The sequence below is a fragment of the Lampetra planeri genome, chromosome 1, assembly GCF_965212315.1.
Source record: "Lampetra planeri chromosome 1, kcLamPlan1.2.h2, whole genome shotgun sequence".
Classification (NCBI taxonomy): domain Eukaryota; kingdom Metazoa; phylum Chordata; class Hyperoartia; order Petromyzontiformes; family Petromyzontidae; genus Lampetra; species Lampetra planeri.
The window spans coordinates 33774862-33792546 of NC_136107.1; the positions used below are offsets into that span (position 1 = coordinate 33774862).

The window sequence follows — 17685 nt, forward strand, 5'->3', positions numbered from 1 at the left end:
TGCATAAGTGATCGTATTAAATAAAATAACTATTTAATGAAAAACAAAAGGACATTTGGAGTTTCTTAGCGGAGTAAATATAATTCGCGCTGGATTCCTGGATGGATTCCTGCCCGCCTGCCTGCCGCGTGCGCACGTGCGGTGGTGACGTCGACGCGCGCATCTGCGTGGTGGCGTCACAATCGTGCGTGATGACGTCACGCCTCCTCACCCACAATCCACCTCGGTTTGTGGAGCACGTGCAAATGTGAGAGATAAATAACGGGAGGGAGGTGATGGGGAAAGATAGAGGAGGGGTATTGAGAGGACGGTGAGGGAGGGAGATGAAGGAGGGAGGTGAGGAAGGGAGATGCAAGAGGAAGCTGAGGGGTGGAGATAGAGCAAAGAAGAAGAGACTTTTTTTTACTTTTAACAACTTTTATTGCTGCCAGCAGCAGAGCCGACCCAGCCACTAAGCGACCCTTGCAATTGCAAAGGGCCCCGTGGCCAGCAGAGGGTTCCCTAGAGTCACTGCTAGCTCGTGGGTGAAAAAAATCATACATCAAAGGGGCCTCCAACCAAATTTTGCTTAGGGCCCCCAAAGGTCTAGGGCCGGTTCTGGCCAGCAGCAACAGCTCTGGAGCCACTTTCGATACGGGGTCACCAACATCGAGTAGAGCAAACGTCGCCATCGCAAAACCGCGGCACGTGCGCCACACCGCCACGAGCCACGCAAGCACCACGTCGTCACGCACATCGCCCGCTCAAAGTCGACCGGTCAAAACGTGAAAGTCAGTGCACCATTTGTGTTGGTGCAGAGGGCCTGACCGCCCCCCCCCCCAACTTTCAAAGAACACGGCGTGCGCGTCCCCGGCATAGGAGTGGTACGCGTGCTTCAGCCGGAGCCGCGGCTTAAAGAAGAAGAGAGAGGGAGCAGGGGAGAGAGTGAAATGGCATGAAACGGAGAGGAGAGGGAAAAACTGGAAGAGGAGAGCAAGGGAAGCGACATCCAGTGGGAGAGAGGATTACTGAGAGGAACGAGAGATTGAGGCGGGAATTGGAGAGGTGGGTATAAGGCGAGCGAGGGTGAGAGGTGAGAGAGATATTGGCGCGATGCAGTGGAGGGGGGAGTGAAATATAGAGGGAGAGATAGAATCGGGGACAGATTAATACACAGATCGATGAATACGCGGATAGAAACAGAGACAACGCGAGAAATCGAGAGAAATTGCGATATTCTGTGGAGAGAAAGCAAGAAAAATGTGTTCAGGGAGAGGGTTCTGGCTGGCTGGGAGGGACGGAAGAAAAGTCACGTCCAAAGGACATTCGGGTTGCTAGTGCTGTCGCGTTCTACGTAAATAATATACCCGCATACATCCTGCATGGGTTAGGTGTTCTGAGTTCCTAAGTGAACATCAATGGTGAGTGGAATCTGAACCGATCCTTCATCAGGCCACCCCCACTGCTCCAATGCGCACTGAGCAGCGGTGGTGAAGTATGGTCAAACAACCCACTTGTAGTGTTGTCTGGCAGACATTTCTTAAAGTCTATTATCATTAATATTATTTATTTGAAGCTTTCCTGACTGCAGGAATCCATACTCTTTGGTTCTTTTGGTAAAGTCACGTAGGTAGAAAATAAAATCAATTATTTTAAATTATATAATTTATTTTAAATTATTTTATACCTACGTGACTTTACCGAAAGAACCAAAGAGTACCATTAATATTGGTTTGACTATTCATATATTTTGATGAAGACTGTACACTCATTTGATAATTTACAGATATTAGTGTGGATGGGGAGTCGAGTGAGAGGAGAGGTGGGAGGCATCGTGTGGTTGACTTATTAATTTAATAAAAATAAACTGCGCCGCCCGGGAATCGAACCCGGGTCGAAAGAATGGGAATCTTCCATGATACCACTACACCAGCGGCGCCGATGGATGATCGGCTGGTACATGTACAGTACATCCTTTATAGTCAATCCACTGCTGGATGATAACCTTCCTACGCTATACAGATTATATGTGACCATTCTTCACCAGGCTGGTCAGTGCAGGTTAGTGAAGGCGTTGTGGAGAGTGGTGAAGTGCAACACAGGAATTTGCTGCACTGCCCTCTGCTGACAACGGATCGCAGTAGCAGCCTATAACACCTGGTTCATGCACGGTGATGGTCGCTCATCCAAGCTAATGTGAGCTGTTGTTAAACAAGCCACGTGTACGTGTACGGTACATCCGTTTTAATCAATTCACTGCTGGATTAGGGCTTTCCGACGTTCCATAGGTCGTTGGGGTTATTTTACCATAATTCAGCAGGCTGCTTAGCGCCGGCTGCTGAAGACAGGGTGCAGTGATGCAGCATCATAGAGGTACAGTACAACAATGCCTTATGTTGCCCAAACCGATGTACAAAACGCTTACGCGTTCAAGCATCGTCCAAGCAAAACACCGCGTTACTGCAGAGATCTGACGAGCTCAGGTGCATTCTGGGTGATTTGGTGAGAGGCGATCATATGGTACCGTAATGTAATTTTGCACGGACCAGTTCGCCAGCAGTCGTTGCCCTGGGCGAGTGGAACGCTCGTTCGAGCATGAAACTGGAAGAGACACGCATCTGTTTGTTTCCGCACCTGAAATGCCCTCTCGGATTGTGAGTGGCATTGCACTGAACATATGGAAGCGGTTGTCCCATTGGTCCAGTGGTCATATCGAATGCCATGTCATCAGGACATATCTCCCCAAACATTCTCCACGTGACTGGGTGACTGGAGTAAATGGCACCTGACCAGTAGTCACAGACATAGCGAGAGTTATACTGGATGTGGTCTGCTACGTCGGGATATATTTCCTGGGTCACAGACCGGGGCAAACTCGTCCAAAATGTTTACCTTGAATTTTAGGGAGCTGAGCAGAGACCACGTAGGCTTTCGCGACCAATATTGTTCATAATCAACGAATAACGCGATCTAAACCCAAAAAATCGTTGATTATGAGCAGAGACCGTCGGTTTGAAATTGGAATCATCAATATTTGATTAAACTCGGTTATCAAACGTAGCGAGTCTGTGGTCTCAGCCTGCTCACCAATGACTGCACGTAAAAGTCATCACAAAACATTAGATTTTGCACTTATTGGTTATTCCATCTCTTGAGAATTAAAAATAATAGTTTTACTTTGATGTAATGAGCATTACTCTCAGTAGCAGCGTTATTGATGCTGCCCCCTACTGTGTATTTGGCAATGTTCTTAATCAATTAAGCGTGGTGTTTTAGTTTAATTTGGTGGCTTATTCCAATCCAGAGAATGTCACATTTATATTTGATTGCTATGTGACGAACACGATCGGCTGCCTAATGCGCCCCCTACTGTGAATGATGAGACTTATCGAAGTGGTTCCAGCAGTAGTCGTTTAACGTTATCTCTTCAATGGCATTCTTTAACACAACTGCTCACCGCGATGGTTATGAATGCCATGCTTTCACATCATGACTTCATGCCGTTAGAATAATTTGAACACGAGTATACATTCTAGATTTGAAGTTTTCAAATCTAGAATTGAAGTCCGCATTCGAGATGCGAACATCGTGGCACCTACTGGCTATGACATTGCTGCTCGAAGACGCTTTACCGGTGGAACCGTCAACAGCATCAGCACATCATCAACAGGCCCGATGTGCACATATCTGTTATAAAATAGAAAATTAAAAACTAGCCACAGCAGTGCATGGAGGGGAGTAGAGTGAGATGAGAGGGGAGAGGTGAGGTAGGAGAGTCCGTGGAGGGGAGCAGAGAGATACGAGGTAGGAGAGTGCTTGGAGGGGAGTAGAGTGAGATGAGAGAGGAGAGGCAGGAGAGTGCGTGGAGGGGAGTAGAGTGAGATGAGAGGAAGGAGAGTGCGTGGAGGGGAGTAGAGTGAGATGAGAGAGGAGAGGCAGGAGAGTGCGTGGAGGGGGCAGAGTGAGATGAGAGGTAGGAGAGTGCGTGGAGGGGAGTAGAATTACTTTTAAACAACTTTTATTGCCGCCAGAAGCAAAAGCACTGGATGCGATTTCAATATGAAAAACAGTCACCAGCAAACAAAAGAAAATAAACGCCACAAATCGACGCGCTGTGGCGCTGAAAGCACCGCGCACAATACAAAAGAAAAGGGGAGTAGAGTGAGACGAGAGGAAGGAGAGTACGTGGATGGTAAGTAGAGTGAGATGAGAGGTAGGAGAGTGCGTGGAGGGGAGTAGAGTGAGACGAGAGGGGAGAGAGTGCTTGGAGGGGAGTAGAGTGTAATGAGAGGGGAGAGGCAGGAGAGTGCGTGGAGGGGGCAGAGTGAGATGAGAGGTAGGAGAGTGCGTGGACGGGAGTAGAGTGAGATGAGAGGGGAGAGGCAGGAGAGTGCGTGGAGGGGAGTAGAGCGAGATGAGAGGAAGGAGAGTACGTGGATGGGGAGTAGAGTGAGACGAGAGGGGAGAGGCAGGTTGAGTGGTTGACTGGTTCATTAAAAAAAGAAAATACCTTGCGCCGCCCGGGAATCGAACCCGGGTCGAAAGAATGGGAATCTTCCATGATACCACTACACCAGCGGCGCAGATGAATGTGGCTCAGGTACACGTGGCTACAGTCCGTGTGAGCTGCCGTCAACCCTGCCACGTGCACACGCCCTGTCACGGCTATACAATCCACTGCTGGATGAGGGCCGCCCCACTTCGTGTGGGTTGCCTGACCAAAGAACGCTGAATCTAGATTTGAAGTTTTCGTGACAGCAGGGATCCATACTCTATGTGTTTTTCGGTAAAGTCACGTAGGTGAAAACAAAATATAATAAAAATAAAACAACTAAATTAAATCACGACGTTTCGGAAGCAACACAAGCATCCGCCATCAGGTGTGACTGCTCCAGCAAAATTACAGTTACGTATATATAAACATGTGCCTCTAAATAGCTCTCTTCATACGCGACAGTAATTGTGCTGGAGCAGTCACACCTGATGACGGATGCTTGTGTTGCTTCCGAAACGTCGTGATTTAATTTAGTTGTTTTATTTTTTATTATATTTTGTTTTCACCTACGTGACTTTACCGAAAAACACATAGAGTATGGATCCCTGCTGTCACGAAAACTTCAAATCTAGATCCAGAGAGTACGAGTATACATGTTGGGGTGTCAGGTGGGGGGCGGGATGACGTATTATTGCGACGAGTGTATTAAAGTTCTTATTCACAAGCTGTCGATGTGGAGATTTCTCAAGCGGTGGGTGATTGGTCGACACTGCGTAGAGAGATGTATGAAAAAAGGAATGCAAATTCAAGTGCGATAGACCTAGTGGGTATATAACTGGTAAGGGGCCGTCCATAAATTGGTTTGGGGTGGGGGGCAGAGCTTTGTGACGTAATATTGGAGGGGGGGGGGGTCTGACTTTTTGTGACGCCGTGGGACGAGGGGGGTGTCAAAAATCGTCCAAAATCGCGTGACGTCATTTATGGACGGCCCCTAATAGGATGCGTGGTTTGGGAAAGTGGTTTGGAAGTGTGCAGCTGAGTGTGAGTGGAGGATATGCAGAGGGGGTAGTTGGGCTGTTGGAGGATTTGGAGCGGGTCAGAATGTTCGGATATGGGGTTTTCCTCCTCGAGAGCTCTGGTGGCCAGACGTGTCTTTGTAAAATAGCACTTAGAGTCGGTTGTCCAGTTGCAGTTGCCAAATAGAAGTTTGTACGCGATTGGACAAATGTAGGCACATGAAGCTGTAAATATCGACACCAGTTAGTGACTTGTCAAAATAATGGACAACCCTTACGAGTACAGTATGAACTTTTTTATTGCTTAATGAAATAAAAATTTCACAAGAAATAATTCACAATTCGTAACTGGAATATTGTACGGCCAAATTAGCCTGCATGGGACTCCATCTCGTCAGATCATTGCGCCGAAGCATATTTTGAGCCTGATTAGATGATTGACTGGAAATTGTTGACTGAATAACAGCCGAAGGAGGGGATGGCCACTGAGAGTTGGAGGGAAATCAGCTCGTGTGTGGGGGTGACATACTGGGAATATGGCTATAATTCTGAAAATAAATCTAAACTGGCTGTCTAGCAGTAAACTGCGCGGCAGCTAAAGTTTTTTTACTTCTACATTTTCCAGATATACAAAACATAGACGTAACTTCAACCGAGATGATGAATTCAAATTGAGCAATCATTGGAAGGATGTAAGTAACCAAGTTAAAAATCTTTAGCTGCCGTGCAGTTTACTGCTAGACAGCCAGTTTAGATTTATTTTCATAATTATAGCCATATTCCCAGTCTGTTACCCCCAGCTTCACACACTACCATCACCATTACTACACAGTGTCCTCAGCTTGCGCAATTTACCCCCCCGGCAGCATAACAAAAGGCAGCTTAATCTTAGCATCCTAATCTACTTCCGCCGACGGCATCAAAAGCTTCAGTTTGAACTCCGTACGTTGCGCCCACCCCGTTCCTCACATCGCCCAAACACTCACCATGGCCCCTCCCGGCGACTATTTAATTCCTCGTCACAGCCATCTCTTCGACACACTTAAGCAGTTGTGCTTTCGCTACGTTGTCCCCACCTGAAGAAGGACGCTTGTGTTGCGCCCGAAACGTCGTGATTTAATTTAGTTGTTTTCATTTATTAGATTTTTTTACCTACGTGATGGAAGGGATTTTCATCCAGCAGTGGATTGATCATGGCCGAGGGTGATTAATCACATTCACGTAAGTTGTTTTTGTAAATCAGTTCGTTGTTAAAAGTCGCGAAATATGCAATATATTTTTCTTAATACATTAGCGTCCTCTAGCAGCAAAAGTCAGTACTGCAGCTCTCAAACACCATGGCCTGCCTTCAAGCACGCTCATTAAATGACACATTAATGTTTGATTGGGTCTTCGCATACTTAACTTGTTGCGTGCAATTAAATCAATGCATGATCATCATCAGAAGCTGGTATCCATTTGATTAATTTGGGGGAATAAAAAAAATAGATAAAAAGGTGTTGCGCCGCCCGGGAATCGAACCCGGGTCGAAAGAATGGGAATCTTCCATGATACCACTACACCAGCGGCGCTCACGAGAATGTACGTTGCCAAATGCTTTAGATAAGTACACATCACGTGAGGTCATTCTCGTCGACTCTTCAATCTCGCCCAGATACCGAAGAACGCTGCTGCGCCAACAGAGTGGAACGAGGCGGATGTCCAGAATTGATGTCCGCATTCGAGATACGAACATCGTGGCACCTGATTTGCCATTGCTGGTGGAACCGTCAACAGCATCAGAACTTCATCAACAGGCCCGATGTGCACATCTCCGTTATAAAATAGAAAATTAAAGGCGAGCCACAGTAGTGCGTGGAGGGGAGTAGAGTGAGATGAGAGGTAGGAGAATGCATGGAGGGGAGTCGAGTGAGATGAGAGGGGAGAGGTAGGGTAGGAGAGTGCATGGAGGGGAGTAGAGTGAGATGAGAGGGGAGAGGTATGAGAGTGCGTGGAGGGGAGTGAGATGAGAGGGGAGAGGTAGGAGAGTGCATGGAGGGGAGTAGAGTGAGATGAGAGGGGAGAGGTAGGAGAGTGCGTGGAGGGGAGTGAGATGAGAGGGGAGAGGCAGGAGAGTGCGTGGAATGGGCAGAGTGAGAAGATAGGTAGGAGAGTACGTGGATGGGGAGTAGAGTGAGACGAGAGGGGAGAAGCAGGCTGAGTAGTTGACTGGATCATTTAAAAAAAAAATCTGCGCCGCCCGGGAATCGAACCCGGGTCGAAAGAATGGGAATCTTCCATGATACCACTACACCAGCGGCGCCGATGAATGTGGCTCAGGTTACACGTGGCTACAGTCCGTGTGAGCTGCCGTCAACCCTGCCACGTGCACACGCCTTGTCACGGCTGGACAATCCACTGCTGGATGAGGGCCGTCCCACTTCGTGCGGGTCATCGGGGTTGCCTGACCAAAGAACGCTGAATCTAGATTTGACGTTTTCGTGACAGCAGGGATCCATACTCTTTGGTTTTTTCGGTAAAGTCACGTAGGTATAAAATAAAATAAATTAAATCACGTCGTGTCGATTGCAACACAAGCAATCATCATGTGGGGAAAACCATCTCAAGAAAACGCTGGTTTATAGTGCGGGCTAGTGAAGGCGGTGGAACTGTGAGTCGATGGAGTTCAGATGCAGTGCGACAATGGATGTTGCTGCACTGCCATCTGCTGGCGATGTGGCGACAAAAGTTGAAACTTTTCTCAAGATTTACACTATGAGATCTCTTTTACCAGTGGCAAAATATAATGGTAGGTTTTTACCCTTTTAACTGGTACAAAACTGACACCTTTATTCAAGGCATCATGTTTGCAATGACCACAACACAAGTAGTCAATAAAGCAAACAAAAAGAAGCAACTCTGATAAGGATAATAATATGCACTGTCCTTGAAGTTGATTGGCCCACACCCGAGACGGGCCAGATGACACCAGAAGGCGTACGCCTTCTGGTGTCATCTGGCCCTACACCAATGGGGACTAGGCTCTAAAGAAAGCCGTCTCGGGTGTGGGCCAATCAACTTCAAGGACAGTGCATATTATTATCCTTATCAGAGTTGCTTCTTTTTGTTTGCTTTATTGACTACTTGTGTTGTGGTCATTGCAAACATGATGCCTTGAATAAAGGTGTCAGTTTTGTACCAGTTAAAAGGGTAAAAACCTACCATTATTTTCTCAAGATGTTGTAGCAGGAGAGACACGCATGCGCCGCACTGCTGTAAGCCTTCGCCTGCAGCAGTCTTCAGCTAACAATTCTAGATTTTAAGCTTTCGTGACGGCAAGGATTCATACTCTTTTGTTTTTTCGGTAAAGTCACGTAGGTAAAAAATAAAATAAATGAAAACAACTAAATTAAATCACGACGTTTCGGACGCAACACAAGCGTCCGTCATCAGGTGGGAAAGCATGGTCTGGTGCTGATGCAGACTGTTTTAAAGGTCTGCATCAGCAGCAGGCCATGATTTCTCACATGTTGTCGGACACTTGTGTTGCGCCCGAAACGTCGTGATTTAATTGAGTTGTTTTCATTTATTTTATATTTTTTACCTACGTGACTTCAGCAAACAACTCAGTGTGAATCTTAACCGCTAGAACGACACTCAGTGTTGCGTATTTGTTATGATGTCATTAATTTTGTAAACAGATCCAATGAGAATAAATATCCACCAGGCAATAACATTTTTGGGGGAAATTAGCGGAGCATCGTGTTTAATTCGGCTCGTTTGCATAAAGCATATTAAGTTTGCACTTTAAATCAGTGACATCTATGGGGGAATGGGATTTATTCGTGAAATGTGCAACTGGATATACAGATCGCGAGCACTGCAGATTGATAGGTAAAACCGCGTCGGTCTCACTTCGCAGATTCAGCTTCATAATCAACAGCCACATTCTATATAAATAGTTTTACCCTCTCTGGCAATAAAACAGTTGTGTTAAGATGGAAAAACACCAAACAAAAACCTTTTGCAAGGAATCATGTCTGCATTAACCACACATACGTGTGGTGAACATGCAAACAAAACATGCTCTGATAGTATATACATTGTTTTTGAAACCGATTTGTCAATACCAGAGACGGCTTTCTTTAGAGCCTCGCCTCAAACGGTGTTAGACCAGAGAACACCAAAAGGCGAACAGCACAAAGACAATGCCACTCTCAGGACATTTATAGCTCGGGGTGCGCAGCTACATCATGGGACCTTTATTGCCAGTATCAAAATATAATAATTGGTTTTACCCTTTCTGGCAATAACATCTTCTGAACACCTATTTTATTGAGAGTCGCATTGTATGTGTCCGCTGCTGTGAATGATGAGGCTGGATGACGTACTTCAGGTGATGAGGATGGATGACGTACTGCAGGTGATGAGGCTGGATGACGTACTGCAGGTGATGAGGCTGGATGACGTACTGCAGGTGATGAGGCTGGATGACGTACCACCTGAAGAAGGACGCTTGTGTTACGCCCAAAACGTCGTGATTTAATTTATTTTAATTTTTTACCGACGTGACTTTACCGAAAAAAGCTAAGAGTAGCAAATTTCATCTCTGAAGCTTGCAATTTCTGGCAACTGTGTCTCAACGCGTGCACGCGAATCTGATTACACGAGGGGGGGGGGGGGGGTTGCAGTGAAGCGGTCCAATGGTGAACGATTCCCTATACATGAGACGACAGTACCCTTTGGTTCTTTCGGTAAAGTCTCGTAGTTACAAATATAATAAAATAAAACAAATCACGACGTTTCGATTGCAACAAAAGCAATCAGCATCAGGTGGGAAAACCACAGCAAGAAAATAATTGCAGAAGTGGGAGAGAGAGCTGCCGTGCAGTCCATATGAAATAAACATATGACAACATGAACCAACTTTTGAGGTGCATAAACTATGACCAACATCAGCGGCAACTTTGTGGCGATTTGAAGGTTGTTGCTCTCTTGCTTGGTCGGCAGAATGGATACACAAAGTACTGCTGTTTTATTTGCGAATGGGATAGTCGTGCGAGAGATTCCCACTACATCAAGACAGATTGGCCACTCCGACCGTCATTGGAGCCTGGGAGGAAAAGTGTTCAGCATCCACCACTTGTTTAATCAAGGAAAATTGTGTTACCACCCTTCACATCAAGCTGGGTCTGATTAATAACTTTGTCAAAGCCATGGACAAAACACAAGCAGCTTTAAAGTACCTCCTTGGAAAATTTCCAAGGTTAAGTTAAGCTTAAATAAAGGAAGGTGTATTTGTTAGTCCTCAGATTCATTAACTTCTTCGATATGATGCATTTGATAGTGAACTTCGTGGCAAAGAAAAGACGGCATGGAAAGCCTTCCAGTTAGTGGCAACAAATTTTATCGGAAACAACAAGGCAGACTATGACAGGGAGTTGGTGGAAAACCTCCTCAAAGCATACAAAAGCCTTGGTTGCAACACTAAATATACATTTTTTTGCACTCTCATCGAGATTTTTTCCCACCGAACTACGGAGCAATGAGCGACGAGCATGGCGAGCGATGTCACCAGGACATTGCGACGATGGAGAAACGCTCTCAGGGCAAATGGAGCCCATCAATGCTTGCAGACTATTGCTGAACAGTGACAAAGAGATGCTTCATTCCATGAATACAAGAAATAATACAAGAAGCACTAAGTAGACACTGAATAAGGACTAAACTATGTACTTTTATATACGTAATACTTTTTTTGCCTTTTGTTTTTGATAATTTTATTTATATAACCCTTTTGCTGATTTTGTAAGTGTTACATGAACATGACAGGTGACATGTTATCATGTAAAGCAACCATAAACACATGAGAAGACCTAGGTTTACAATTTATGAGTAAAACTCTGCCATCTACACAATATACGTAGACATAAAATGTAAAATCTTAAATATCTTGGGAACAGTAACTAACCAGTTGTTTTCATTGTCATGTTTGTATTCAGCATATCAAAATCCATAACAATCAGCACATTTCATTCTAGATTTGAAGTTTTCGTGACTGCAAGGATTCATACTCTTTGGTTCATTCGGTAAAGTCACGTAGGTACATTTTAAAATAAATTAAATCACGACGTTTCGGGCGCAACACAACCACGGTTGTGCTACGTTGTCCCCACCTGAAGAAGGACGCTTGTGTTGTGCCCGAAACGTCGTGATTTAATATATTTTAATTTTTTACCGACGTGACTTTACCGAAAAAACAAAGAGTAGCAAATTTCATCTCTGAAGCAGACGACGTCTAACATTTTTTAGACCAGCGATATTGCATGGCGCGGCACTTATTGCCCCTAATGATCTTTGTTAAGCGCACATTAACAAGGCTATTAAGGCTGTCTTCTTTTGCCTCACAAATATCGCCGGATTGTGCCGCATTCTCTCGTTATCGGACCTCAAGAAGCCGATTCACGCGTTCGTCTTTTGACGCATCGATTTTTGCAATGCATTTGCTGGCACCCCTCCCAAAGCTATTAAATCGCCTCCAGCACGTGCAGAACACAGCTGCCAGTTGCTGAGCGCATTACCCCTGGACTTGAGTCAAAATTCCAAGAGACAAGCCCTTATATACAAGTTAAGGGTAAATTTAGCTGTGACAGCCCCACCTGATGACGGAGACTTGTGTTGCCTCCGAAAAGTCGTGATTTATTATTTTATTTCTATTATTACTTCTATGAATTTTATTTTTATTTATTTATTTTCCTACGTGAATTTACCGAAAAAGCCTAAGAGTTTAAATCCTTGCAGTCACGAAAGCTTCAAATCTAAACTTTGTTCGGGAGGTCACATTACCCCTGGACTTGAGTCTCCCCATTGGTTACCGGTCAGGTTCCGATTGTAGCTCAAGATCCTACTTCTCACAACGCCCTCAACTATGCCTCCTCCTGTAGTACAGAGTTAGACTGATGGCCTTAATCTAAGTTGTCTTGTGGTTGTTTGACTTGCATCCCACTGGGATTTTTGCACACAGCGTTGGTGTACGGTGTTTTTTTCTGCAATATTTTGCTGTCTTTTCTTGGATTTTCTGTTTGCACTCAGTCACATATTCACTTTAAGATTTTTTGTTTGTTCATGTTTTTGTTTTTTGTTTGTTGCGGTTGCACCCGATTCAAGAGCCGAATGGCTCACAGGGCTATACCTAATACATGAACTTGAACTTGAACCTCCTCCACCCGTATGTCCCAACCGCGAGGTCTTCCCTCGTTTGAGTGTGGGCTACTGTCGTGTGCCGAGCTCGCACCTACACTCGGTTGGTGACCCCGGGGCCTTTTCCCGTGTGGCCCCCAAAGCTTGCGGCGTTCACTTCCGTCCGATATTCCATCTGCCAAGTCCCTCGGTTTATTTAAATCCCGTCTTAGACATTTTATTTTCTTAAAGGTCGTTTCTACGGATTAATGTTGTTACGTGATTTTGGGAGTGTGGGGGTATTTGTATCCGTGGTTATATCACGAGCCGACGTGCTTATATTAGGTTTTAGAATTGCGTGAGTTGTTTACTCACTTGCTTTTAACTCTGCGCAGCGCCTCGTGACCTCGGGGTGAAACGCGCTTCAGACGTGAAATGTATGATTATTATGTACAGGTGGAAAGCCTTGCCAATGTTGGGATGTCTAGCATAACTGTTATGCTTTTACATGTGTAGTGCTCTAAACCCAAGACACTAGTTGGGGGCCGTCCATAAATTACGTCACGCGACTTTATACGATTTTTGACCCCCCCCCCCTCGTCACACGGCGTCACAAAAAGTCAGACCCCCCCTCAAATAAGATGTCACAAAGCTCTGCCCCCCCCCCCCATTTTTTTTTTAACATGCTTCAAATCGCTTTAAACTATTGTCATTGGAGTGCGTATTTGATGTGCCGCTGCACTCTGATGTTGGAGAAAATATTTATAAAAATTTATATTTAATTAAGGAGAACGTGTTGTCTATATTTAAAGTTTGATGTGACGTCACATTTCTCAAACCACCCCCCCTCGTCACACATCGTCACAAATGTCCTCGGGTCTTGGACTTTGGCTTGGGCGCAAGGAGCACTGTCTTTGACACAAGCGCTACCTCCACTTCCAAGAACTTCTCCTTGATGTTGAAACTCCGCTTTGGTCATTTTTCACTTCGAGGGACTTTTGAAGACCACCCAGAAGCATTCCCCACAGCCGTTTTGACATTTCCCACCTCGTAACTACAATGCATTTTTTTTACTTTCCAGCTCACAGCTTCTCATGTGACCGGAATGGATTGACAAAGTCCATGACTTGACAGACTAACGCGGTTTGCACTCTGCATTGCAGGAAAGCTGTTCCAGTGTATTGGGGCACATGCGTGGTCTACAATGTCGTGCCTATGTCCACCCCGATCCCATTTTGCATTTCCCTCTGACCAACATGCCGCCCTGATGATGGCCTGTTGGTTTCTCCTCCCTTGCCCTGTAACCAACATCCTTAATGGGGAATAGCGTTTACCCCACGTGCCTTGAATTTGAAGAACAGAGCTGGTCGTAATAAGTGTGGTGCCTGAGTGATAATGGATGGTGGATTTGTTACTTTCGAGACTGTCCTGTGTCAGTGTCGACGGCGACATGAGATTGGTGTACGTTGAATGTCCTTCGTGCCGTAGATAGCTAACAGTGCTAATCGGAGGTGGTAACTCTGCATCATAACTTTTCCCTGCCCTTTGCAACCAACAGAGGGAGTGCTAAGACTGGAAAGGGGTTTGGTTTATACATCGTAACATTGAAGACTTAATTGACTTGGCGAGGTTCCGCTAACATTGTGGTTGCTGTAGTTGCAACGGTTAACACTGAGTGACCGATGCTTGAGAATTTGTCAGCATTTTCTTAGGTTTTTTCGGTAAAGTCACGTAGGTAAAAAATAAAAATTAAAATGAATAAAAGTAAAATAAAAATAAAATAAAAAACCACGATGTTTCGGAGGCAACACAAGCTTACTGTTTCAAGTAAGTTACTTGAAACAGCAATCGTGCTGTGACGGTTCCACCTGAAGACGGAAGCTTGTGTTGCCTCCGAAACGTCGTGATTATTATTTATTTTAATTTTAATTTTACTTTTATTAATTAAAATTTTTTACCTACGTGATTTACCGAAAAAAACCTAAGAATATGAATCCTTGCAGTCACGAAAGCTTCAAATCTAGAATTTGTCAGCATTGTTGATCAAAATGCCAAATCGCATACTCACAATTTGCTACCCCTGCAATGCTTAACTTCAAATGTTTGCTTCCCATAACTCTTCATCTATTGTTTTTGTTTGTTTACTTCCATTAAATTGCATACAATTTAAGCCGACGCACTCCTTGGACGTCCAGCGTTCATTGTATCGAACCAAAGTTAAACGACATCTGCCCTCCCCCCACCCCCCTCCTTTTCTTGTTCATCACTTGCCAGGCAAGACCCCTTGACCAGGAGTAGAAATAGAGATTGATACGTTCGCCTCGATCTTTACTTTTAAATTGTTTCAATCAATGCCCAAATCTCCTGGAATGAGTCGGGAACGGGCGCAAATTTTGGTCTGGATAGTCTCAGGACAAATCACCACTCCCCAGCAGATTGTCTATAAGCGGTGGCCTGTGTAGTAGCAATATATACATTTTACTGCTTCCATGTGTAATGACAGGGTGACACCTGTCGGCCTGGAGTGGTAATTTCGGTTATGGATGCATTACGTAATGCCTTATTATAAGGGGGGCGTATCTGGGGTATAGGTGAAAGGCGGAGTCAGTCGAGAAGCTCCGGGAACCGGCTGGAGGGTTCTGGAAGGGGGCGTCGCCAGAGGTGGAACTTGGCCGCGCCGGGGCAGATATAAGGAGGACCGAAGCAGAGGTTCGGTGCTGTTTGGAGTCCTGGGTCCCGGCTGCGTTGCTGCCCGTCGTAATCCCTTCATTCTCCGACCACATGGCTGATCTTCTGCAAGACCCTCTCCGGCACTGTCGCTACGCTACTCAGACAGCTGTGTAGTTGTATGCCGGCGATGGGGCTGTGAGTGTTAGGATCGCCTATGTGTAGCTGCGTTATGTAATGTATCGCCCAGCGTGTTCTTAATAAATAAGAAGCCTTCTACTCGACGTGTCTCTAAAGTCGCTCACTACACATGTATCCGTGTGTATGCTGCTGTTCTGAACCGGTGTCCTCAAAGCCTTCATCCAGCAGTGAGTTACCAAAGCGCTATACAGTAAAGTATTTGGTATTCACATTTAAAACGGGTGTCGTGTACAATATGCACGCCGAAAGCATCCCCTCCATCCTAGGTCTTCCTAGTGTTTGCGTGTCCCGTCTTTTTCTGGCAGGTGTTTGGCTGACAACCCTGGGTCCTCTGGCTCGGGTGGCCCTAACCTTGGGCCCCCAGCTGCACCCTGCTATTCTAAGACGTCGACTGTGGTACCCACCCACCCACCGCTATCGTGTTACAAGCAAAGCCCGGGGCATCCCAAGCCAGCAGGGGAGGAATGCGCTAAGTCTTGGCTCATCTGGATTGCGCTTAATTTGTTGCAAAATACGTCCTTATTTAAAAAGGAATTGGCCTAAACACCATTTTTTCCCACGGGACAAACTCTCCTTGAACACGTTTAGCTTCTAACTGGCCACAATTTAAGTCACGTGCGCAGGAATGTTTTGTGTCCGCATACTGCAGGTTCCCACTGCCTCCTGCTTCCCGTGCAACTGATGTAATGCGAGCGTATGCTGGGGGTTCGCCGCCCCAGCCCCTAAGCCAACCAGGCGAAACTTTGAATTCCCTTCCTCATTGTTTATTTTCCCAAGCGCTTTCGTCACTTTCAGGATGTTTTTCATTTCTGGAATGCTCGTGTTCTTGGTTGCTGGCTCTTGTGCTTTGCCAATATTATGTTTCAACAAAAATGATTTTCTTAAAGTTTTACACTCGGCCAGCCTTTTAAACTGCTGGACATATGAAAAAGAGCGTTATAACTTATCGGATTCCGTCCAGTATACATATTCTGACTTGTATCGCTAATTGTCCAGTTGCCATATTAATATTCTTAGGTTTTTTCGGTAAAGTCACGTAGGTAAAAATTAAAATTAATAAAGGTAAAATATTTTTTTTTTACCTACGTGACTTTACCATAAAAAAACAAAGAATATGAATCCTTGCAGTCACGAAAGCTTCAAATCTGCCATATTAATGCTTGCAACCTCCCCTCTTTGTCAGCTTGCTGTGCTAACCCTCGCAATGGTCTACGTGGGTTAGTGATATGGATGGTGGGGTCCATGTGAAGATGACGTCAGGTTTTAAGACGCCAAATTTATATGTAAACAATAGGAACTGAGGTTACCCAGAGCCTTTTTTTGAAACCAAATCTGCCAGGCATGGGCAGAGAACCATCAGAAGAGCAGATGAAAATTAGTTTTTTACCCTTTAATCTGGCAACAAAACTGACACCTTTTTTTACAAGGAGTTATGTTAGCATTGACCACAATACCAGTGTTTTTTGTTTGCATTCCGACCGCAGGTATTTTTGGTCAATGCAAACATGACTCCTTGTAAAAAAAGGTGTCAGTTTTGTTGCCAGATGTAAGGGTAAAAAACTAATTATCATATTTTTCTACTGGCAAAGGAGGTTCCAATAGAGTAGATGAAGTAAAATACATTACCTCCGTGGAGTTACTGGGGGTGGGGGGAAGCAGGAATTAACTTGAATCGGTATTTTGTAATAAAGTCCACTCAGTTATATATGATTGTTTATCTTTTTATTTTGCATCGTATACACCATGTTTGCATTAATTTGCACAATACCAACGAAACGCACATGTCATTTATTTTGTACATCCAGGTTCGCGATGGCTGCTGTAGAACTATTCCATTGTACCCAACGCCTCTCAATGCCAGGTGATGCTCGGCTGCAATTCCCATAGGCTATAGCAGCCTAGATGAAGGCCTCTCTTCGCCCAGAATCGAATATTAATCATTGTGGCCTCGCCGATTGCCAAATCCACTGCTTTGTGAAAAACGAATTTAATGCAAAGGCCGCAAATTAGGTCTATGCGGTGTTTTTTTTTTACTTGCCATCAAGCCGGAAACCCATGACCAAATTGTGCTGATGAATCAAGAACAAAAAATACAAGGTAAATTACTATGGTGGCATTTTAAAATCCTCTGTGTAATATAGCCGTGGCTGCACTTTAAACTGGGTGCTC

General features: G+C 45.1%; 4 non-coding genes across 4 annotated transcripts; all 4 read right to left on the minus strand.

The window, feature by feature from the left end:
* Positions 1-1847: 1847 nt before the first annotated feature.
* Positions 1848-1918, minus strand: TRNAG-CCC (transfer RNA glycine (anticodon CCC)). The gene has a single exon. It is a non-coding gene; the product is annotated as a tRNA-Gly (tRNA).
* Positions 1919-4491: 2573 nt separating this feature from the next.
* Positions 4492-4562, minus strand: TRNAG-CCC (transfer RNA glycine (anticodon CCC)). Its single transcript has one exon. It is a non-coding gene; the product is annotated as a tRNA-Gly (tRNA).
* Positions 4563-6990: 2428 nt separating this feature from the next.
* On the minus strand, positions 6991-7061 carry TRNAG-CCC (transfer RNA glycine (anticodon CCC)). The gene has a single exon. It is a non-coding gene; the product is annotated as a tRNA-Gly (tRNA).
* Positions 7062-7721: 660 nt separating this feature from the next.
* Positions 7722-7792, minus strand: TRNAG-CCC (transfer RNA glycine (anticodon CCC)). The gene has a single exon. It is a non-coding gene; the product is annotated as a tRNA-Gly (tRNA).
* Between the last annotated feature and the right edge of the window lie 9893 nt (positions 7793-17685).